Source organism: Miniopterus schreibersii, assembly GCF_964146895.1.
Source record: "Miniopterus schreibersii genome assembly, chromosome: 14".
Lineage (NCBI taxonomy): Eukaryota > Metazoa > Chordata > Mammalia > Chiroptera > Miniopteridae > Miniopterus > Miniopterus schreibersii.
In genome coordinates, this window is record NC_138114.1 from 49,487,598 (window position 1) to 49,511,615 (window position 24,018).

The window sequence follows — 24,018 nt, forward strand, 5'->3', positions numbered from 1 at the left end:
TGTCATAACAGGCACTGCGCAGGTGTGTGTGTATGCATGTGAGAGCGTGTATGTGTGAGTGTGTGTGTGTTGTGGGGCAGGGAGATGGCAAAACTGAGGGCAAGGCATACGAATTCTAGAATAAGATGTCACGCCTTTACGTGTGAGATATTGGAACTCCTAGAAAACACTGAATTCCTGCTCAGGAAACATCTGGAAAACAGTGTTTGGGGCAAGTAAAAGTAGGTCAAAGTGCAGTGCCTGGTTCAAAAAAATTAAAAAAATAAAAAATAAATAAATTGATGTCTCCTGAATTTGTCAAGATGACTCAAGAGCCTTAAAATTGTAATTCTTCTCTGAGAAACTCTCCTAAGGAAATAATCAGAAATATAGTCAAGGGCAACAGCACCAAGATCTCTGCAGACTTACTTACAGTAGCATCCTGGGGCACGTGCACCTCTCGACTCAGGGTTGGAGCACTTTCGTGGCCCCTCTTCTTTCGGCTTCCTTAAGCTTCTCCCTCATCTCCATCAGCGCCACCTCCCAGCCCCTCCCAAATAAAATGCCATTCCATCCACGCAGCAAGGGAAGTCTCAGGCTTAAAGCTGTTACAATCTGGGGTAGGGATACAGAACTCCAAATGCAAAACCATGTCCAGGCCTTGCAATGAATGAGTTCAGTGAGGGGTCCTCCAGTGGGAGCTTCTGTATGTGAGGCAACTCAGGATGCTGGTTTCGCACACAGTCCTTCAAGGCAGCATCCCAGCCTGCTGCCTACCAGATCTCAGCCACCCCTGCCCCGCGGACACTTCTGCCCTATGGACACTTCTGTGCTGCGGGGTAATGGCTGCTCTCAGACCTTTACTTGGGAGACCTTTGCTGGGGGTGGGGAAGGATTGCTCAGTGGTTTCCGGTTCTCTGAGAGGGTGAGAAGCCCGGCTCTGACATTTGCTCGCTGTGTGACTCAGTATTCTCGTCTGTCAAATGGGGATATTGTTAAAAAAAGACCAGAGGTGAAGATACGCAGCCTGACACTGTAGGCGTTGAATGAGCATCCATTCCCTTCCACTTCTCCTTCCTGGAGGGAGCCGGAGAGGAGGGTCTGAACATCAAGATGAGGGTCACCAATCACAAACTCAACCAACTTCCCAAGGGTTGGCTTCGCCTCTGGGCCCTGAGTTTCTTTTCTCCCCGAGGCATCAGGTAATCTGGGTTGTACTCTCACTTTGATTCGGCCCTGAAGCCTTGTGTTTGTCAGGATCCATGCTCAGGAAGGGGAGGGAGTTTCACATTTTTTTATTAAATTGCTGAATAACCACTTGGAAAACTCCACTCTTCTCGTGTGTGACAGGAGACGGCAGGTGAGCGAGGCTTCGTCTGCTGTAAACAAAAACTTAAGATTTCTTCCCATCGGCTTAGTCTCTCATTCATGCAGAAAATGAGACACGATATCAAAAGCGCGTGGGCTTGGCAGCATTAGGCGGCCTTTATGGGCCTGTCAGGCCCTGGCTCTGAGGGGCGGAACCTCCTTCGTCTGATTTCTTTCAGATGATTTCAGTTTCTGGGGCCCCGGCCCTGACAGCTTTTCCTGGACACAGTAACAGTGCTCTCTCTGGACAGGGCCCAGGAGCTGGGCTCGTCTCCGAGGCTACTGACTCTGGAGAGTGTCTAACAGTCCAGGCATCACGTCCTTGCCCCATACTAGGTCATCACCCACTTGTATGAGGGCCCTCCAAAGCCTGGATCCCCGGGGAGTGTCCACCTGCCACTGAGTGGGGTTATCCTCCGCAGTCCTGCACCCAGGCACAGACCCCCAACGTGTCCCCTGGAGACAAACGTGCTGGTGAGAACAGGCTCAGGCTGTGTTCCTGCTGCTTCTCCATGGAGAACACACGGGAGGCCCGATGCTCCCCTCCCCCAGCATCTTGGCTTTAGAAAGAATGGCCACAAGGAGTGGTTTCCAGCAGGGCCTCACTCAACTCACCAACGTGCGGGCTGAACTTGGCCATGTGGCTCGGTGAACGGCCGTGCTCATCCATGGGATTTGCCTGCACACTTCTCTGGGGTGGGATCGGACCTGCTTTCTCCCCTTAATCCAGCTTGGTTCAAAAGCGAGGACTTCACAGACCCCTAAGTGCCCAACAAAGGGATATTTGTGCCCATGGCACCAGGGCTGCTGTGCAGGGAAGGGTGCTGCATTCACCCACAGAAGGGGTGCGTTTTTCTAATTCACAGTTCACACAAAAGTGACCGCAGGACTGGCTGTGGTCCAGGGTGCACCCTGAGATGTGGCAGGAAGGATGGTAACGGTGGCAACCCCAGTAGATAAATCCAGGTGGGCACCGCTCGTTGTAAAGCTGTGCTGTGCATGCAGAGCTACAGGCCACTGTTACCTCTGCCTCCGCCTCTAACCCAGCTGCTGTCTGTTGAGCTTCTGTCAATGTGCTGTGAACACATGTGTTTTTTATAAGTGACGTTTTGGTTCTCATACAGGGGTTTTATCCCCATTTTACAGATAAAGACATCAATGCTCAGAGAGGCTGTGTAACTTGCCTAAGCTCATGCTTTGCCATTGATGGAATCAGAATTTGAACCCGTGACATCCTGGCTCCAAACTCAACTTGTTGGAAGCCTTGGGCTGGCAGTTGTCCAGGGTCCCTTGAATGTGAATGGGTCCCAGATGACAGGTCCATATTTTTACACTGTGAAACATACAACACACAGGAAAGGACCTAAAATGTAAATTTATATATTAATGAATTATTTGTTGTAAGTCAGCACTGATGTAACTTCCGCTCAGGTTCCTGCATGAGTACCCCAGAAGCCCTCCCCGTCGCCACCGTCGCCCTCAGGTGCAGAGGTGAACCCCATTCTGAACTCTTACAGGATCCCTTCCCTGCTTTCCTCTTTCGCTTTATTACTTAAGCAGATGTACCTAATCAGCATAGTTTCATTTCGCCTGTTTTTGAACTTTACATAACCGGGATCGTACAGTATAGATTCAGCTGTGTCTGGTTTCTTTCATTCAACGATGCATTTTTGAGATTCATCCGATTATCAGTAGTTTATTTTAATTGCTGTGCAGTATTTTATCATATGACTATTCCACGATTTATTTATCCATTCTTCTATTGATGGACTTTTGGGCTGTTTCCAGTTTGGGGCTGTTATGAATACTGCTGCGAGGAACGTTCCTATACCTGTTCCCTGCAGCCTAGAACGGAAACCGCAGTTTAATAGGGCGTGCATTTGTTCATTCTAGTAGACATGACAAAATGCTTACTGAAGTTGTATCAGTTCACACACTCCCCAGTAGTGTGTGAGTTTCGGTGGCTCCATATCGTTACCTACTCTACGGTGGGTGTGTAGTGACATAACATTGTGATTTTCGGATTTTATGACTGTATTGGTTCTGGTGGAGCATAGATTTGTTTTCTCTGAGTAGATAGGACTTCACCCTGTTGAGGGAGGCTTACAGCAAAAGTTACTAGTTGGCGGGCATCTGAGCACTTTGTGCCATTGATGTTTAAACACGGTAGACAGCTATTGAGAATTTCCTAGGCTGAGCTCTTTGCAACTTGCAAAAAAGTGGTCTTGAGAAGTTGGCTTGTGGGAAATCCCTGTGGGTGTTTGGGCTCCAAGATCAACAAGTATGAGCGAGCCCGGGCATAGATGGCAGCCCTGCTTCATGGTGGCCCCCGGCCGGCCCTCCACCCTCACCCCAGCCATCTCTTTTCTTCCTGTCCTTGCGCTGTCTTTTCCATCACCCAAGAGTTCTGGGGGCTGCTAACAGTCATAGCTGACACTTTCTGGGCATCTCTCTTGGCCTCAGTTTCTTCAGTGGAAAGAGGGGCTGTTTGGAAGATTGAATGTAATGGTGCGTGAAGCCCTGGGCACGAGGCCTGGCACAGAATGGGCACTCTGCTATAGGGATGAGACTACAGTGTGGCAGGTGAGGTGCCTAGGGTGAAAATTTTAAGGAGCTGACGCACCCTTGCTGGACCCTGAGAGCAAGGGCCTCCTTAAATTACACACTTTCGGCATTTTGGTTGCCTCTTCGTGGTCCAGGCCTTGCTCAGCTGTGGTGCTGCTGATCCGCTGCCCTCCGCCTGCTACATAACTTACTGTGGAGAGAGCTTTTCAATTACTCATTACGACACTTCAGGGGATTCCAAAACCAATTTGCAGGATATTTTGCACAGCACGTACAAAACTGAAATGACTAGAAAATATGGAAGTTCATCCTATATTATGGGGCAGGTACTGATTGAGGAAATGAGGGTCTCAGTTATACATGCATACTCTTGTACATGTTGCTCACCACGGGGCACAGTAATAAAGTGTTTTGAAAACTGCCGCTCTATCAACTCTGTACCATCAACAGTGCCCAGAATAACCCCACTTTCCCCTTCATCTGCCAAGTCACTCCTGGCCTTTAAACAGCTCCACCTGAGCAGCCCCTCCTTGCTGAAACCCGCCCTGACTTCCCCAAGCAGAAGCCATTTCCTGTGGCTTTGTGTCCCTTCCCCGCCTCACACCCAGCAAGGCAGGGAAAGGCCCATGGTAGGGCCAGACTGCCTGGGTTCAGATCCCACCTGCCTCTTACTGGGCGTGTAGCCAGGGGCAAGTGCTCTCCATGTCTCAGTTTCCCCATTTGGAAAATGGAGATGATGATGGAAGGGCCTAATGAGCTAACATATGAGAGACACCTGGACCAGCCCCGAGGGCACACTCCCCAAATGCTAGCCGGGTTCTTTATAGCACAGACCCCTGCATGGTGGTTATTTTTTGCCTTTTGATGATTTGGTTCCCTGTCTGCCTGCTCTCCTGGACTGAAACTCACTTCCTAAGCAGGGCATTCTCTTGAGGGTGGCAGGAGGGGAGGCAATGTGTGGATCCTGGGATTCTTGCTTCTATTCCATAGTCATTAAAGCTTAGATGAATCAGTGAGTGACTATATCCTATTACAGTGGTTTTAGAACCCAACAGACATGGGCTCCATATTTGTGTGAACTTGGGCAAGTCACTTAATCTTTAGGAGCTTGAGTTCCTCTATCTGTAAAATGGAATAATAATACAGCAGTATTTAAAGATGAAACTATAGTAATAAAACAGAGTGATGCCAAAACACAGTGGCTCCAAATTTATGCCTGTTTTCCTCTACTGTACCATTCTGGGTGAACAGCTGAAGTTGATGGGCAGTTGTGCTCATGGGGTCATTCCCAGACTAGACCCCTTCCATCTTGTTGCTCTGCCTCCCCTGGGCCATTATTCTCATCCACATGTCCACACCAATATGCAGGAACAGGGGAGATAAATCATAGCAATGGACTTGCCTTTGGAGTTCAAAATAATCCCCAAATTGCCCAAAGAACTTGCGATAACATTTTGCTGAGCTAACTGTAGTCACATGACCAGGCTAGCTGCAAAGGAGCCTGGGAAATGTAGTCTTTAGCTGGGCAACTACGCATTCAGCTCCAGCCCTTTTTCTAGGGATGAAGGGGAGACTGCTCGTTGGTGGATAACCAGCCGTCTTACCACAGATGGCTACGTCGGATGGCTGTGGTAAGAACTAAGGTTATGCGCATAACCTGCAAAGCATAGGGTGTGATATGAGTGTGCACCTGAGAAACGGGAGCTATTACTTAATAATTTCAAAGGAATTCTTTTAAGATGAATGTCATAACAATGTAACCGAGTTATACATCTTCTTGGTCCTTTGGTGGCTCAGGCTGGTACGGAAGAGCCCAGCCACAAATGTGTAGACGCAACGCAGGGAGTGTGTAGCCTAGAAGGCAAAGCCCCTTGTGGGACATGACACCTGCTCCAGGTATGTCGCCAGGTGAAGTGTTGGAGGAAGAGTAGGCACCCTAGAGGCGTCCCTAAGATAGAAGGACTTGGCACTGGCAGGGAGCTGATGTGACGGACGTCAGGCACCCTGTGAATCCTGCTTGTCGCAGTCAGGAGGTGAGTTTTCAGGAGGGTGAGGGAGGCCATGCGTGTTCGTGGGGAAGGCCGCACGATGCAGGGGGCTACCTGCGTTCTAATAGTCTCATCCCTGGCAAGTCCCCTCACCGTTCCGAGCTTCGTTTGTGCCCATGCACAAAATGGGGACCCAAACAATGCTTCCCCTGAGGTGTGGCTGTGAGACTAAAGCAAGAGAATGGGTGTGCTGGAAACTCTGGAAGGCTCTACAGATGTGAGGAATTAGGGTAATTAAATGCAAGTGGGGGAAATCCATCACCAGGAGTCAGGTGTGTCCCCAGACCGGCTTGGGCTCATGTGGTGGGTGGGTGGAGCCCGCTTACCTGTCCAAGAGCACTGCCTGCTCGTCCCCCGGGAGTGGCAGCCGAGCTGTCACTCTTAATCAGAGCTTCCTTTCTGGGAGCGGCCTCCTTCGTGACACAAACTTGGCACAGTGCAAACCTCTGCTTCAAGAGTTATTTTCTTTGGGTTTTGCAAATCCTCTTTTACCCGGAGGAGACAGAAAGCGCCACATTTCTTTCCACCTGGAAATTGCCATGGTTCTAAGCTGTCCTTGTTTCCCTGGGAAAGACATAGTTGTGTGTCTACACCCCGCAATTTTCCCGTGTAACTTTCGTTAAAGTTAATTGGCATCACAAGATTAAGGCGGGCAGCAAGAGACATAAGAAGTCAGTGACAAGTTGGGCCTGGCTGGGGTGCTGGGAGAGTGACAGGGCTCCCACAGGGGACAACATGCAGTGGGAGTCCCAGGCTTGCGTCAGGTCTTCTGTAGAAGGGGCTGCAGAGGTGCATTGTGGGAAGAGCCACAGCCCAGGGCTCTTGTGTCAGGTTAGGGCTGGAGGCGCTTTCTCTCTAACACTAACCGGCCTGGAAGGTATTTTCACCTCTCTCTTTATTAGTGACAGCTGGTCATAGTAACACATAGCACCTCACTGGGCGTGTCATGTGCTCATCTCCAGGTTGGGTTCTTTCTCACAGCAGCTCTAGGAAGGGTACGGTTATCTGTGGTTTACAGATGAGAATGCCGAGGCTCAGACAGGTTTCCTGATTTGCCTGTCACACAGGAGTAAGGAGCAGAACTGGTTGGTCACAGCCCTGTCACCTGACCCCACAGCAGGACACTGGGCTGAAAACAGGGTGGGAAGCGGAGCCTTCCTGCCTTAGATGGCCCTTCGCTGAGCCTCATCACTTGGAGGGACCCTCCCAGGCCACCTGTCTTTGGGCCAGCTGGGGGTCTGGGACCCATCCTGCTCGGGGCTGACGTTTGCAGGGTCTGTGAAAGCCCTGTGCTGCAGGCCAGGAGCTCCGGGGACCAGGGGTTCCGCCCCCGTCTTCGGCAGCAGGTGTTGGGCTCACAGAGCCCGCAGGCCACAGGACCCCCTGGTTCTTACCCCGTTCCTGTACAAGGACCCATTTAACGTTAAAACCTTCAAAATCTTTTTAGTATTTGTTCATTGAAAAACAAAATGAAAGAAAGTCAGGCGGGTAGTGAAGGGGGCAGTTGGCACTCTATCAGGCGCCCCTCTGCTGCTGAAGCGGGGACGCTGGTGCCAAACAGGAGCCACCCCAGCCGCCCCGAACCCAGCTGCGGGCTGTGCAACCCCCGCCGGCCGATCGACATCACAGCTCAGGGATGGCTGTGGCCACAATTGGTTTTCACAAACCAGACGAGAGGCGCTGAGGACTGTCACTCATCATGAGGTCAACCAATAAATAGCACAGCTGAAGACTATGGTTCCAGAATCCAACAAAATGGAATGCTAAATTAATACATGCATCATGGAAGGGAGGGAGCAGAAAGTCAGGGGATGAGTAATTATGGGATGCGCAGGAGCAGTTCCTTAAAACGCCAAGGGACCCCAAAGTAAGCCATCTCTTCCTGTATTATCAATACCCCAGTTTCCCTTCCCAGCGAATTCTTCTCAAGCCCACTCCTTGTCTGTCAGAGGGGCACTAGACTCACTGGGGTGATCGCTTTGTCAGTTATAGAGCTGTTTAATCACCGTGTTGTACATCTGACCCTAAGATAGCATTGTATGTCAACTGCAACTGAAAAAAACTTTAAATTATTTTAAAAATTAAAAAACTCAAAAAAAAAACACCCAAAGCAGAATGATGAAAAGGTACTCTTACTTCAGTCATACTTGGAAATAGGTCTGTCTTTTATCCATGACAACATCTATGTAAATGAATAATAATGATATGGATATAGGCAAATCAAAGGGGAAATACACATGGCCAAAAAACATATGAAAGAATCATCAATCTTACTAGTAATCAGGGAAATGCAAATTAAAATGACAAGGAGACATCACTTCATTCATCAGATAGGCAAAATTAAAAGTTCGATGTTATCTAGGGTTGGCTGGGGTGTGGGGAAATGGTTACTTTTATCTATTTTCTGTTCAGGGCAATAGAAGTCGATGCAGCCAGTTTGGAGGGGAACGCGGCAGTGATGATTAAAATGCAACAAACACACACACACACTCCTTTGTATACACAACACTGAAGCGCTGTGTGAAATAGCAAACACATTGGAAGTAAGTTAAGTGTCTGGGGATGGAGAGATGATTTCACAAACAGTGGGATATTCATGCAGTGCAATACGATGCAGCCGTTAAAATGAGTTAGATCCCCCTGGCAGGTGGCTCAGGTGGCTGGAGCACCGTCCTGTGCACCGAAAGGTTGTGGGTTCAATTCCTTATCAAGGCACAGACCTAGGTTGCGGGTTCTTTCCCCAGTTGGGGCACATACTGGAGGCAACCAACCGATGTTTCCCTCTCTCTCTCTCTTCCTTCCTCTCTCTAAAATCAATAACCAAATCCTTGGTGAGAATTTAAAAAAATGAGTTAGCAGATCAATATGCACTGAAGGGAAAAGATTTCTAAGACATGTTGTTGAGTAAAAGAAACAAGCATATTGTGTGGCGGCCGTGAGAACAGCTTCACGTGTCCCCTGGCAGCATCATGGGTGGGTCACGGAGCCTCATCGCTGCGCTCTGAGGTCTGCTGCTGTGTCGGAGTCAAGGCCACGCTTCCACGGCTGCTCCCTTCAGTGAGCGGGTGTGGCGGAGCGGTATAGCCAGGCGTCCTGGGGGACAGTGGGCTTCGCTGGCCAGCTCTGAACTCATGGGCTCCCCAGTGGCGGTCTAGGCGGCTTCCGCCTAACCTCTCCCCTCTCTTCCTCGGGGTCACGCTTGCATGGTGGTCTGATGGTTTTCCGAGTTCCTCCAGTCCCTCTCCGCTCCCTCCCTGCGTAGCTCCTGCCCCGAAACCTCTCGCACAGGAATTTCCCTTAATGAGATTCTTACACGCTTAATCCTGTTTTGGTGTCTACTTGGGATACCCATTGCCTGTCATTCACGCAGCAGCTCTCAAACTGCAGCACGCTTTAGGATCACCTGGAAGGTGGGTTAAAACACAGAGGGCTGGCCCCAGGCCTAGAATTTCTGATCCAGTTGGTCTAGGGCAGGGTCTGGGAATTTGCATTTTAACAAGTTTCCAGGTGATGTTGCCCGAAAAGGACCACACTGTGAGGACCACCCTGTTAATATACAACACACTTAATTCAAAGGTATTTTAGAGGTTTTGCCTCTGTATGTAAACATGAAGAAGCATATCTGGGGAGCATCGCAGCAAAGCGGCAATAGTATCTTTCTCCGGGGAGGTCAGTGGGACTGCAATCGGCGTGTCGTGGTGGCCTCGGAAACCAGGCCGCCTGGGTTGAAATCCTAGTTTTACAACATGCTAGCTGTGTAATCTCAGCAAGTTCTGAGCTTCCCTGTGCTTCAGGCTTCTCATGTGTAAAATGCTGGTAACAGCAGCAGCAATCTCTAGGGCTGTCCAGAGGAGAACACACGTTAATACATGTAAAGTACTTAGAACAGTGTCTGGGACATAGTAAGTGCTCAGTGCTCAGGAAGTGTTATTTTATTCTTTTTGAATTAAATGAATGATGAAGGGTCTTTAACTCGGAACTTTTTGCCACAAGAATTAGGTGTATTGCTTGTATAATTAAAAATTTAAATACAAAGAGGAAAAATCGTTGTGCATATATCTGTGTTTGTCCTGTGTTTAATCTACATGCAATGCTTGGTGAACAAATGAAGGCACAGATTTCTTGCAAGATTTCTGCCTACCCCTCACCCTCTGAGGGCCCCGAACCTATAAGCTAGGAACCTTAAATAAGGCAACTACCACTGCCTGGTTGGCCAAGTTTTTAAAAAATTAGTGTAGTCCTTACGTGACCCAGTCTATGTAGGGTCATATTCCAAGAAGCACGACCCATCTGCCAAAACTAATTGAAAAGGAATTCCAAATTTGACTTACATCATCCCAAAAACATTAAGGGAGATCCACCGGATAACCTCAGCAACAGTTCCTAAAACGCCCTTCTCTCTGTCTCCCCCCCCGGGAGAGCCTGAAGCATATGCGTGTTAACAGTTAGCAGTGTCGGTCCCTGTCACACTAGATTCATCAGGAAATCAGTTTAATTAAGCCTGAGTGTTAACAGGCCTCCCGTTTTTAAAGCGAACCACTGCTACTATAAAGGGTTCCCTTTCCCCGGACACATAATCCTATTTGAACATTGAGCTATTGGCCACTAAACCTTCCTGCATGAGGCAGATTATCAAGTAATTCATGTCCCTCTGAGCAAAAGAGGGGGGCTGTCAGGGTGTGAAAAGTTAGAAGAATCTTCTTTTTTGTTTGTTTGGCTTGTTTTTCTAAATTTCTTCATACATTTATTTATTTAACATTTATTTTAGATATATTCTGGACTTGAAGCTAGAAGATATGAATATATTGTCCTATTCAACCCTCGCTACTCAACCTAGGAACTAGTAATTATTTCCATGTTTTAGATGAGTAACGTGAGGCTTGGGAAAGGCAAATAAAATCTCACTTAAAGCTACTCGATTTATCACTGGCTGAGTTTCTGTGATCTTTTCACCATAGTACCTCTTTTGCTGAACTAAGAGATAGCCAGGCAAAGCTCAGCAATGCCACTTACTATCTGTATAATACAGGGTTGGGCAACAGTAGATTTACAGTTGTTCAAATGGAAAATAATGCAATAATTAATAAATACTACTACTACGAGGATAAACTGTGTTTCGCGTACTCACAATTGGAAGCCTACTCTTGCCCCACTCTGTAGTGAAAAAGTTTTTTTAATGTGTCTAGGCCTGAGTTTTCTCATCTGTAGATAAGATCACAAATATTTAACTGAGGAGATTTTTGTGGAAATTACATTAGATTAGAGGTTGAAAGTACTATCTCAGCACCTACACGCTGTAGGTATATTGTGAGCCTTGCACTGTTTGGGTTTGTTTTTTAAAAAGGAAAACCATGACCAACATTCCTATGGCTAATTTTGTAGATTAGCTCACTTATAACTCACCATAACTTCCTTCTGGGTTATCTTTTTGTATTATAGAAATTATAGAGCAAAAACAAAACCAGACTACATTTCCCAGATTCCCTTGCAGCTAGGAATCGGCATAGCACCTGAATTCTGCCAAGTCCCACGCAAATCTTGGTAGTAAAGTGAGCAATACAAGTTGGTAGACGTGCTCAGAAAGAGCAGATGTGCTGGTGAGTGGGGTGTTGGCATCTGTGTCTGGTGCTGGCTGTGGTGGAGTTTGTGGAGTCCATTGTTCCATATCAAAGGTTCTGATCAGTGAGTTTTATAGTCCCATGGTGTGGGTTGGTATTTTCATCTGGCCTCTTGGCTACAATATTTCTTGTAACATCCACATCTGGTTCTCTAGCCCTCCTGGAGGTTCTATGAGCTACTTAATAAATCCCTTTCTGCTTAAACAGACTAGAGTAGCTCCTGTTGTTTAGAAATAATATTTATAGATTGACATAGTATCGGCCAAGAATAAGGATTTGAAAATATCAACATTGAGTGTCAAGTTGTCCATGGGCATATGGCCGGTGCTCTGAACTAATGTTTCTAGATTGCCTTACCAAGGCAAAGAAGACATGCAGAACAGAGATAGTTTCTGAAATTTCTCTTGAATTATTTTAACAATCTGTAGTAATTTCAAACTGATAGTCCTAATGCAGCAGGAGGTATTGACTGCAAAGATAACCTGGGGATTTTAAAATTTGAAAACCAAGTTATAATTCTGCAAAACAGTGAAGGACATTTCCATGTCCTCAAACAGCAAACTATCTATATGGTTAACCATTGGTGTTGTCCTAATTGATGGTTTTCAATGGAAAACCAAAATAAGACATTTGGACAAGATTAAAAGAGATCCTGCCTGACAAAGGGATAGTGTGAGACATCTCACAGCCAGCTAGAGCGGGGGGGGGGGGGGGGGGGATTGCACAGTCAACTGACACCAGAACCACTCTGCCACATCCTGGGTGACCCTGGACCAGCTAAGGACAGAATATCCATAGAGCCCACTCTCCGGTGTGGTGAGAATTAAAGAAGACAATGTATGGGAATGGGCCCAACACATAATAAATGCCCAGCTGGTGCTGGGTCCCTCTTCTTGCCTCCCCCTCACCTATTGCAGCACATAGAGGGGGATACCACCTCAGTTACACTTCTGAAATATCATATGTAAATTAAATTTTGGAATCTCAAGTCATCCTGACACATGTCAGGGAGGCTCTCTAAGGACCTAATAGGCATGTGTTTATATATCTACACACACACACACACACACACACACACACACACACACACACACAGAAGTTGTGGGGGGTTTTGGCTCCAAGGAACTTAGACAAGTGCAGTATCTGATCAGCAAGGGCACTTGCTGCCTGTGTCTGGAATGGGCCTTTATCACTGAGCTAGCCCCCCCTTAAACCTTCAGGTTGACCCCCAGCTGGCACCTTCTGGCTGACCAAGCCAGGAGGCCGCAGAGTGAGTGGGTTACACGTGCTGAGGGACCCCTCGGACAAATCCCCCACTTTGGGCCTGGGGTGTCTGGAGGAAGGATGAGGGATCCTCACCATTGCTACCACCTGCACGATGTTTCTTCTTTAGCGAAACAGCTACATCTCTGTCATTGTCCCTAAGAGGTGTTTTTAACAGCACCGCTGTTGAGTTAAGTGAACACTGAAGGAACCAAGAGAAGAGGAAAGAGGGCAGGTTAGGGGTAAAGGACCTGGATGACACGTCTCGTCACTCAGAGGCTGCCAGATGGCGCAAAACTCTCTTCCTCGTGGAGCTGGTTGTTTCTACACTGGAACAAACAGATCCTTTTTATTATTATTATTTTAAAAAAAAGCCAACTAAGAAGCTTGGCTGAATTCTTAGCCCCAAGTTTTCCATGGGTTAGGTTAGCTATAAATTAACCAGTCGCAAAATATATAAATAAATGAATCGCTTTGTTCCCAGCTCTCTCCAGTAGGGCTCTGGCTGCGAGCTCTGAAGCCCGGTGGCCGTTGCGCTGCCCAGTGCTTTTATAAATACTAATGAGTGACATATTGAGAAAAAATCGTACCTACAAAAGCAAAGACTTCTTCCATGCAAATCAGGCCCCAATTCCCCACAGATAAGGATCTTTTTGATGGAACACATGCAAAATCTCCAGCTCTTAATTCTTTCATTAGTATTCCAGGCAGACGGCTGCCAAATAACAGAGAGAACAGTCTGAATCGCGGTGTCTGAAACCTAATATTGATTTGTTTAATAGTGTCAGGAAGTCAAAATTCACAAATCTCCTGTCGATTGTTTATGAGGCAGTTAGCAGAGAATTGGTTGCCCCTGCTTAATTAATAACTCATTACTGAAATTTGATTATATGCTTGAATGCTTTAAACGGGCTCTAACACAGCGTCTGCCGAAGTGGTGGAGCGATAAGGTGAGCAGGCCCCGAAAGCGTCCCCGTTTTAGGCTCTGCCACTAGAATTGCCCAACAGCCCTGCCGCGCAGGCCTCTGACTTTCCTTCCGGGGCCAACCTCCCGGCTGTTGACATATTGGTTTAAAAGGTGCTCTGGGCTCACGTGAACTGAAGAGGGGGTGGGTCTGAAATTTGGGGTGGAGTCATTTCTAAAAAGCACACACAGCGCTGACATGGACATAATTTATTGGTCACTGATCAGAGGGGACACTATGTGGTATTGTCTGTGAGTTACAGATTCTGAAGGAGGTGCTCTTAGGGGGCTGATTAACCGGTGGGAAGACAGGAATCACTCTGTCCCTAAGTGTCGTTGTTTAAAAAAATAGAAATTCAGCATGAAGTGTGGACAGACTAGCAGGATCAGAGCCCAGGAGGTGCCAGCATCGTCTGACCTTGTGCTCTGAGGTTTGGGGGTGGAGGGAGGCGCCAGTCTACATGGCCCGTGCCAGGTACAGGAGGGGAAAGCTTAGAGCCTAAGTTACGGTGACATCAGAGCTCAGGGGTAGCTCTGTTGTCTCTCCTGATTAAAATACGGCCTTTGGGAGGTAACACATCTGAGGGCTGGGCTTGCGTGGAAGGCCTGCTGCCCACAGGCCTGTGGTGTAGGCGCTGCCCCCATGATCCCTAAACTTGTATCCCAATCTACCCCTGCTGCCCCTTCCACGGGGCAGCTGGCCCTGCCAGGGGCAGGCTCTGGCCAACAAGGGTTCCCTGAGGCCCCCTCTTTTTTTGTTTTAGGTGCAACCAGGCTGAGCTGATCAGGGGAAGAAAGCAGGAGAGGGTGCTCAGAGCCCGGCCCCCTTTCTGTATGTGCCCTGCCGGCTGCTGTGGCCGGGGGTGGATGGGAAGGAGGGGAGGCGAGTGTGCTTCTCACCAGAGCATTGCCCTTCCGTGGAAATGGGGTCAAGTTCCTGGGCTGGCCCATAAAACGTCATGTAGCGCCCGGGGGACTGACACTGTTCATTGCAGCGTGTCTGTTGAGTAGGACTGCAGTTGTGTTACCAGCGAAATAGGACTCTGTGGGCTCGCCTGTGACGTGGCCACCACCGGAGCGTCGTTGCTTCATTTCAGAACGTTGTTATTCTGGAAAAAAATGAAAGAGCTCGTTCTAAATTCCAAATGGCGGGCTCACAGGGGAACTTTTGGAAGCCAACCCTCTGTCACCAAGGGCTGCCTGTCCGCAGGCTCACACAGGGGTGATAAAGGCCCCTCTTCAGTCAGCGATTGGGGTGTAGGTGCCACGGCCCCATCCTGCGGCTTACAGTCTGATGGCATGGAAAGTGACTAGGGGCTGAAGACAGGCCACAGTGAAATCCCCAGCGAGGGGACACTCAATATGGCTGCGAGATCGGGAGGGAGGAGAGCAAGGCCAGCTGGCAGGGCCAGGGAAGGCTTCTGGGAGGAGGTGGGAGCAGTGGGGCCTTGAAGGGTAGTCAGATTTCACCGAGGGGCGGCTGAGCGATCGGGCAGGCGCAGGAGTGGGCTGGTCAGAGGTAGGTTGTGGGGACGGCGACTGGCCAGGCCGGCTGGGAAGGAGGGTAATATGACCAGCCTGTCTCCTGCCTGTGATCTTAATTGAACCAGTCAAGCTTTCAAAATGAATAGTTGATCATTTGATTAAGAAGGGCCTTTGACTCTTTCAAGACCCACGGAGACTGATTTTTATCAGAGTGGATCAGAACGGTTTGTACGGAGGAATGCCGGCCAGCTTGGGGAGGGAGGGTCCCCGACGCCCATCGGGCCAGCCTGAGCTGCTCCTTCTCAAGGTGCCGTCCCTCAGCGGGGTGGGCTGGCAGGGCGAAGGCCGGAAACTGCCACCCTGGGCAGGGTGACCAGGTCGCACAGCAGCGCTCACTCCTGCCAGTGGCAGGAACTTTATCAAGCCTGCGTCTTGGGTAAAACCTGGGTTTCTCCCGACGATCGGGAATGTCTCCTAATGGCTTCAGCCTGGCCTACCCAGCTCCAGGGCAGGCGGAGTGCGCGGTGTGAGCCATGAAGACGATTTGTCAAAGTGCTATTAAGGATTTTCGGTTATACAAAAAAAAGAAAAAGAAAGAAAAAATGGAGTCAACTTTTTTTTTTTTTTTTTTTTAACTCTAATTTATTATGCTTGATTACGCAGCTGGAATGGGAAGGTAGCTGCTGTTTGTAGTTAAATAACTCCTCACAATTTCTTAAAGAAATGATCTTCAAAGCTTTAACGGGTCAGTGGCTCAAGTACAAAGGAAAGATTGATTTTCCTCCCCCCACCCTTTGTTCCCAGAGTTTAAAACAGACACGTTTGGGTAAATTAGTTTGTCTGTGTTATTAATGGAAGAAGTTATTAAACTCCCATAAATATACGGGGGTATCTCGCTTAAGATGCCAAATTTGCTTCAAGGAAAAAAATACTCTAAGAGAAAATGTGGAAAAGCCCAAAAGACCTCTTGGTTTTTAAAAATATATCATATCTAGATATGAATTTGGATCAGGGAGTTGGAGGAGGGGGCTGGCCCAGATGCCCCCCAAGTGGTGGGGTAAATGCTCAAGGAAGGAGACCCCAGCACATGAAAAAAAAGATCCCTGAGTTTAATGGAAAACATTCAGAGGCTGGACTGTGGCGAGGGTGGGGGTGCATGTGGGTCGAGGGTGCAGGAAAGGTATTCTTTCCATCACGAAGGGGTTGACGAAGGGCCCTCCGGCTTCTAAGCCTGAGGGGCTGGTAAGCATTTGAGGGGTGTGGGGAGAGATGATTTTCAGGCTCCAGGGGCTCAGAGAGGACTCACCTGAGAGAGGAAGGCAGCCCCCAGCCCAGATCCTGGGCCGGAATGTGAGGGAGACACAGCCACAGGTCCCGCCAAGGGGGACCGTACCCAAAGCGCTGCGGGTTTGAGGCTCTGGTGTGATTGTACAGGTAATTCCCCTCCTGTGCACAGCACTTCACAGTTTACAAACCCCTGAGTCCAGTGTCCCCTTTGAACCTCACGATGACCCTGGGAGGTGTTGGATCAAGCTCGCGTTTCCGATATCGCAGATAATGAAAGTCAAACGCAAAGCATTTTTTCCAGCCTGAGCAGAAAAGTAAAATAAAGAAAATCATTTGAAAAGTCAAGAAAATCATAAAGAAGAAAATGAAAATCATCACCAGATGACATTTAGTGTTTTGGATTTTATCTCTTGGACTTCTCTCAGGGGCCACACACGTGCGCGCACACACACGTACACGCACACACTGGATGCCAGGTACATTATATGTGCTTTTTACGTATTAGTCCACTTACTCCTCACAGCAACTGCACCAGGTAGGTACTATTATTACCTGCATTTTACAGATGAGGAAAGAGGCACAAAGAGGTTGTGACTTGCCCGAGGCCACACAGATAAGTGGCCGTGGGAGGTAAGATTTGAACCCAGACAGAAGGGCTGGCTCCTACCCCTGTCCTATGTCCTCAGCACCCTGTATTTGGCCTTTTTAGTCATCTGTAAACTTATTTAATACAGGGGAAATCATGCCATAGCTACAGTACTGCATCCGCCTTTTTTTCCATTTGGTATTACGTGGTGCGCATTTCTGATGTGATTATAATTCTAAAGTGATTTTGAGTGGCTGCACCGCCAGGTGGAGAAGTTTTGGCAAGAGTTGTGTGTCTTGTGTGAGGTCACATAACCCAGGACTGGAACTGTTTAGTGCTCTTGCTATTGTGCACACTGTAGAAATAGTCACAAAATGAAATTATTTTAAGAGGAAGCATGAATCTGAAAGCATCCAGGTTGCACTGTCAGATTCAGAAGTGGCCCTGGGATCTGCAGGACTGCTGAGGCAGGCTGTGCAGCCCTGGGGTGAGACTGTTTTTCTTGCCACTTAGTGTCCCTATCTTAAACCCTGTGTGAGAAATTAACTTTTTTAAATTCAAGACTAAGAAGACCTCTTTGTCCCCTGAGAAGCTGAAAAATGCTTCTTTGCTTTCCTCCTTCATAGCTGACACTTTCCCTTTTCCCTTTTGCCACCAGGAAGCTCAGCATGAAGTCTGCAGCTAAATCAAATGTGATCCATTATGACCTGCACACTCCTCTTTTGTTCTCCCTAGTCTTGATGGTCTCTTTTTCATTTTCTAAGTGTCTGTTTTATGTTTACATGCTGCCATGACACATGTTACAAGATTTCTTTGGACAGCAGCTTCCCATGTGCAATCACCCTCTGCTCAGGACTGGCAGCCTCACACTGTGGGAAGAGCCGAGAAAAAGAACCTTGAGCATTCAATTTGGGGCTGTGTCACTGATTGTGAAGCTCATGAATAGCCACAATCCCAATTAATTGTCCTCCTAAGCATCCTTGGATGACAAAATATTCATGCTCAGCCTCGTTTTAGAGCTTAAGAAACTGAGGCCATGTCCAGGCTTCCCTCCACCCCTGGGAGTTCTCTGCAAAGGGCCAGGAAAAATGAGCTGCAGGACACTCCCTGCTCTGCAAACACTCTGTGCCATGGGGGAGTCTGTCTGGCCCCAGGTTGCTCATCTCTAGGATGAAGCGGGATGGATTGAGTCAGGTCTGGCGTATTAGTAGCTGCATGGAGTGCCATGTATAGAAGAATTCTGAGGCCACACCCAGGCTCTGTGAAAGCAAGGGGACCAGTGAGGATCCCTAGCATTTATATACGGCCTGATTGTTGACATAGAAATGGCCCCAATAGCCAGGATCCTCTGGGCCACGGAAGCCTAGGGGCCCGTGCCCCGTGCCTCTAATTCTAGTTGTTTTTAGTTCCCCAAAAGGCAGCTCCTAGAGAAAGCCTGCCCACCTGCCTTCATTCCTGCCCTCCTTCCCTTTTCGTCGCTTGTCTCCATGGCGATGCCGTGATTCTCTGTCCCTTAGGAAGACTGCTGGGCTCATGTGAGCCAGGTGTAGGGACTGTGTGATCTACCGCCCGTTCGGAGATGCTTTTGAGAATGAAAAGGCACCCTCGATACCCCTCCAGGACCGCGGTGGTAGCCTGGGACTCTCCCACGGAGCTGGCGTCGCTTAAGGTGGTAGTTCTCCAACGTTTCCAAGCTAACGATTGCCAGAGACATTCCCGGGCCCTGCACTCAGAGAGGCTGATTCAGCGGGGTTAGGGCCTGAGAATTTGCCTTCTAATGAGTTTCTAGGTGATGTTGCAGGTCCCCTGGATCACACTTTGAGAAGCCTGACTTGGGGTGTAAGGACCTGTTCTAATCGATCCTTCCAAAGAGCCCAAGAAGCCTGGAAGTTTGTTAGCAATGGTTCCCTGCTAAGCTGACAGACTGAGACTCAGAGAGGTTAAGTGATTAGCCCAAGGACACCCAGCTACAAAGGGGAAAAGCCCTGTGTCAAATTCAGTTTTGCCAGCTCCCAGGCTCTGCTTGGCTCAGCAGGCAGAGAGCCTCTCAGCTCAGGAGCATGCTCAGAGCTGAGCTGGTCTCTCTGGCTCTGCAGTTACGCCTCCCTCTCAGCAAATGCTCTAACCCATATTAAAACTGGCCCTTTTTGCTTTGTAAACACCACTCCAGGCCACCCATGAGGTCAGGGATCTGGCATAAGAAATTATTTTAGCAACGCTTTTGTCTATATTTATATTTAATATTTTAGGGTCTGAGTCATTTTGATATATGAATAATTTTTAATGTTTAAGCTATCAGGTGTACATTCTTGAACATTTGTGCTGATATTTTCTATGTTTACATCCTTGAAATGGAGTTGATTTCTAACACATCAGTCTATTACACAAGTTCCACTCATTTAATCCTTAAGTATATTTTCAGGAATGCAGTAGGGGACTGCCTGTATCATTTAGCCTCTCTGTGCCTCAGTTTTCTCATCTATAAAATGGGACAGGTAACAGTGCCTTCATAATAGGATAGGTGTGAGGACTGAATGACATCATGCATATTAGATAATTGGAAGAGTGCTTGGCAAACACCCTTTATTAGTGTCCATAAATACCAGCTATTCTTTTTTTTTTTTATTCTCTGCCAGACACCAATTTTATTCTGCCTTTTGATGTCTTCTGTCATTTTGACCCCTGTCCATCAGTGAGCTCTTTCCAAGCTCAGGCCTGTTTTCCTTCCTTACTATACCCCTCCAAGTCATGCTTGCACACAGTAGGTGACTAAGACCTACTTATTGAATAAATGCAGAGTGTTTTAAAATGTTCAGGAATGCTCATCTCTATAGAGCAAAACCATAAAACCCAAAGCATGAGTGATGGGACATTTCACGAGGCTCCGTGGAGGTTGCTGGAACAGCCCAGCTTGGCCATGACCCAGCCTCCAGCATCTCGCTTCCAGCTCCATGAAACGTGTTAGGGGCTCTACAGCCCCGTTCCAGGCACGAGGCCTTACGGGGTTTCCACTGCGAGTTCCCCTCCAGGCTTGGGAAGCCCTGGGATCCCTGGAGCCAAAGGGAAGACTGAACATGAGTGGGGTGAGTCTCCCTCAGCCCTGCTGGCTGCTGATGGACTTGGGAGGGAGAAGCATTTTCCTCTGGATGCCTGGCTAGGAAGGGAAAGAAAATAAAAGGAAGAATCTCAGTGGATGTGGGAAGTTTTGTGGTTTGGTCCAAAATCAGAACCAAAAGTGGGAATGAATCTCATGCCCAATGGCCAAAAAGTTAGACTTTTAAAATAAAAACTCCCATTTGTCAGTTGCTTGGTGAGCGAAGAGGTTTCATGGTGCTGAGGGACCGGGGGAGGGGGGCGCTGCTGACTCCCGCCAGGTGGCTGCATTTCAGGGTCTCCCGCTCGCGCTCTCCTGCCCCAAAGATAACCGGTCAATCAGAGAAGGGGGCCGCAGCGCGAGGCACCTGAGATGGTGGGGAAAAGGCCTGGCTGGGAGAGCGCAGTGCAGCTAGGGCCCCCGCGAACCCAACCGCCGCGGGTGCGGTGCCGTGGACAGCCACCCCTTCTTTACGGTCCCAGGGGTCACCAAACTGAGCCGGGCCCAGCTGGGCTGTTCTTTCCTAAGGGAAGTTCTTTTTTTTTTTTTTCTTTTTTTTAAATATATCTTTACTGATTTCAGAGAAAGGAAAGAAGAGGGAGAGAGAGAGAGAGAGAAACACCCCGGGCACGTGCCCTGACCGAGAATCGAACCCCGATTGCCTGGATTCTAGGTTGATGTTCAACCGCTGAGCCACGTCCGGCCGGGCCTAAGGGAGGTTCTTCATGCAGCTGTGGTCAGCTGCAGGCGGACCAGAGCCGGCTGCCTGCTAGCTGGGCAATGGGGACAACTGGGCATTTACCTCTCATTATCCCGCAGACTGGCCTGGGATCCTTGAGGTGGTGGTGGCAGGGTCCAGAGAGAGAGAGGGGGCAGGGGGATGCAATGTCCCTTAAGGCATAGTCTCAGGACGGGAATAGTGCTGCTTCTGCCACAGTTTACTGACTAAAGCAACTCGCAGGGCCAGCCCCAATTCAGTACCACACTCTGCAAAACACATTCCACTCCTGAGGAAAGGAGCCACCGCGTCCCGTGGCAAAGGAGGCATGGCGCTGGGGACAAGTGGAAAATTGGGCCCGTTTTACAGACCAGCACAGATGGGAGGGCTGATCAATCAGCAGCGTCAGGGGAGTGGAGCAGACAGGGGAGCTGCAGGCCGAGAGGGAGCACTGCGGAGGGCCTGGAAAGCGAGGCTCTTGGGCCCCTGGCTGCCTGCTGGGAGCAGGAAAAGCCTGCGAGGCCGAGAAACAGGCCCGTGTGTACGGAAGGAGAACAGGGTGAGGTCTGGATCCTGATCCCCCACTGACCGGCCATGTGGCTTGGCGGGGGGTGGTTAGGGATTCCACCTTAGCCTCAGTTTTCCCATCTGTAAAATGGGATCACAGTTCCTACCTCATAGGGTTCAAAGAGAATCAAAGAGGCAATTGGTGAGGCATATGGAAGGCACTGGAAAAAGAGCTGCAATCATGAGTAATGCATAACACCCGTCAGGTAGCAAATAACAGTACGTACGATGAAAGATAATGAATGATAATGAAGAATTAGGATCTCTCTCTAGCAAACGAGCCTGGGATTTCTTACCCTGGAAGGCAGAGTGAACCCCAGGCTTACAGCTGCAAAGGCTGGCATCTCCATGATGCCAATATGGCCAGCAGAACCGCCACTAGCTACTTAAGGCCCCCGTGGCCTCAGGTGTCTCCCAGGGCTCTGCGGGGCCTTTTGCTCCTCAACAGGCATCCCAGCGAGTGCCCACAGAGGTCTGGGTAATACACTCAGCCCTGGGCCTGACCTTGGCCTTGCAGGCCGAGGGACAGTGAGGAGAGGTCTTACTGAGGAGGCGAGGCAGCCTCTTACTGGGCTCAGGAGTCCTCTCTGGCTTTGCCCTTTGACACCCTCCCACCTATGCCAGTGTTTCTGGGCAGGAAAAGGTCAGGACAGAGAGCAGAGAATTACATTGAGTTCTGGCAATGATCTTGAACATATTCTGTAGCTGTGCTGTCCAGTCTGGTAGCCACTAGCCACCTGTGGGCACTGAGCACTTGAAATGTAGAGAATGTAACCAAGAAACAGAATCTTTAATTGCAGTTAATTATTTATAGAGCCACTTGTGGCTAGAGATGGCCACATTGGATGGTGCAGTTCTAACCGGGTGAGCTTGTGAAGGGACAGGGCTTTGAGGATGCTGAGCCACATGGCCGTCGGACCTGAGTGGGTTGGGGACATTGTCTTGGAGCTGTCTGGGAGCCGAGGGAGGGTCTGGGTGCCGGTCAGCTGAGCAGCCGGGCCTTGGAAGAGCCTCCAAGGTTGTTGCCCAGTTTCCTCCTATTTCTAAGTAGGGCTGAGAAAGGAGGAAAGCTTATGACTCAGGGAAAATCCAAAATCCAGTATCAATTTAGCCTCTGTCCCCCGTGCTCTGTTCTGAGTGGCCACGTGTAGCTTCCAGGAAGGCCATGGCTCCGTACACTCCCCCCTCCTTTCTTGCGCCAGGGAAAACCAGAGCTCAGCTGTTCAGTTAGGAAGAAAGGAGGGGACCTCACAAGGAGGAGAGACAGGTAGTGCCCATTTGGGTGGATGCTTTCGAACCAGAGGGACCATGTGGTCTAATGTGGCTTTTGAGGACACACGCAGAAACACTCACACGCGCGCACACACACAGTTTGCCTGTGAAGGAGTTTCCTTTTGGAGACTTGGGACAAGATGCCTTCCCTGGTCTGGAAAAACAGGAGGTTTTGCTTCTGCTTTAATCGGGTTCAAAAAGATGACAAACCAAACCTGTCCCAGGGTTTGTTCTTGAGCCTCACACTGGAATTTCTTTCTGGACCTTCCCCTAGTCACAGCAGAGCGCTGCTTGTGGAACTGATGTTGGATTTTGCCTAGAGATTATTATTTTTTCTAATTGCCTTTCAACTCCAGCGGCAATAAATGGCCCAAGCCAATCACGGTCTTTGTATGAAAGCAGGATGAGAGAGGCTGCTCTCTGCCCACCTCCCCGGTCTCGCGGTCCCCGTATTTCCTAAGGCCGGGACTCTATCGCAGGCAGAGGCTCTAGTGTCCTTTAAAAGACACTCTTTCTGGACCCCGCGATTAATTGCCTGCAGTGGATACCGGCAGCTCCCGCTCGGGCTCTTTGCAGTGGCGTGGGCGAGATTAGCTTTCCGCTATTGCCATAATTTACAAGGCTCACATAACCATGTAACGACTTGGTGATTACATGGCAAATATCGTATAAATACATAGTAATTACAAGTTCATGCAGATTACTTGCTATATACATTTGAAGTTCCCGAGTAGTTCAAAGATTAATTATCCTGTAACTGGCAGTATTTAAATCATTTTCTCCTCGTGCGGGAATACGCTGAGGCCGACTTCAAGGCCGGAGACCATGGGGATGTGATGAGTAAGATCTGAAAGGAAAAAATGAAATTTGACAGGCATGGATTATTTAAAGCGCGCATATGTGAGCCGAGCAGCCACTGCGCTTTGATGCCAATCGGAGGGGAAAGAGCCGGGGGATGGTGTGTAGAGAAAGGTGCTGAACAAAGTAAGGATTTCCTGCTGGCGACTTGAAATTTAAACAAATAATCATTTAAATGGCGGCCCGGCATTACGTTCCGAGTTGTGTGCATTAATGTCAACATCTGGTACCAACATTTTGACAATTCTATTAAAATGCCCCAGCATTCCCTATCTAACACCTGTTAGCTCTAATTTTCTTTCCTGAGAAGCACACCAGTAGACAGGGTAGATTCCAAATCATTTAT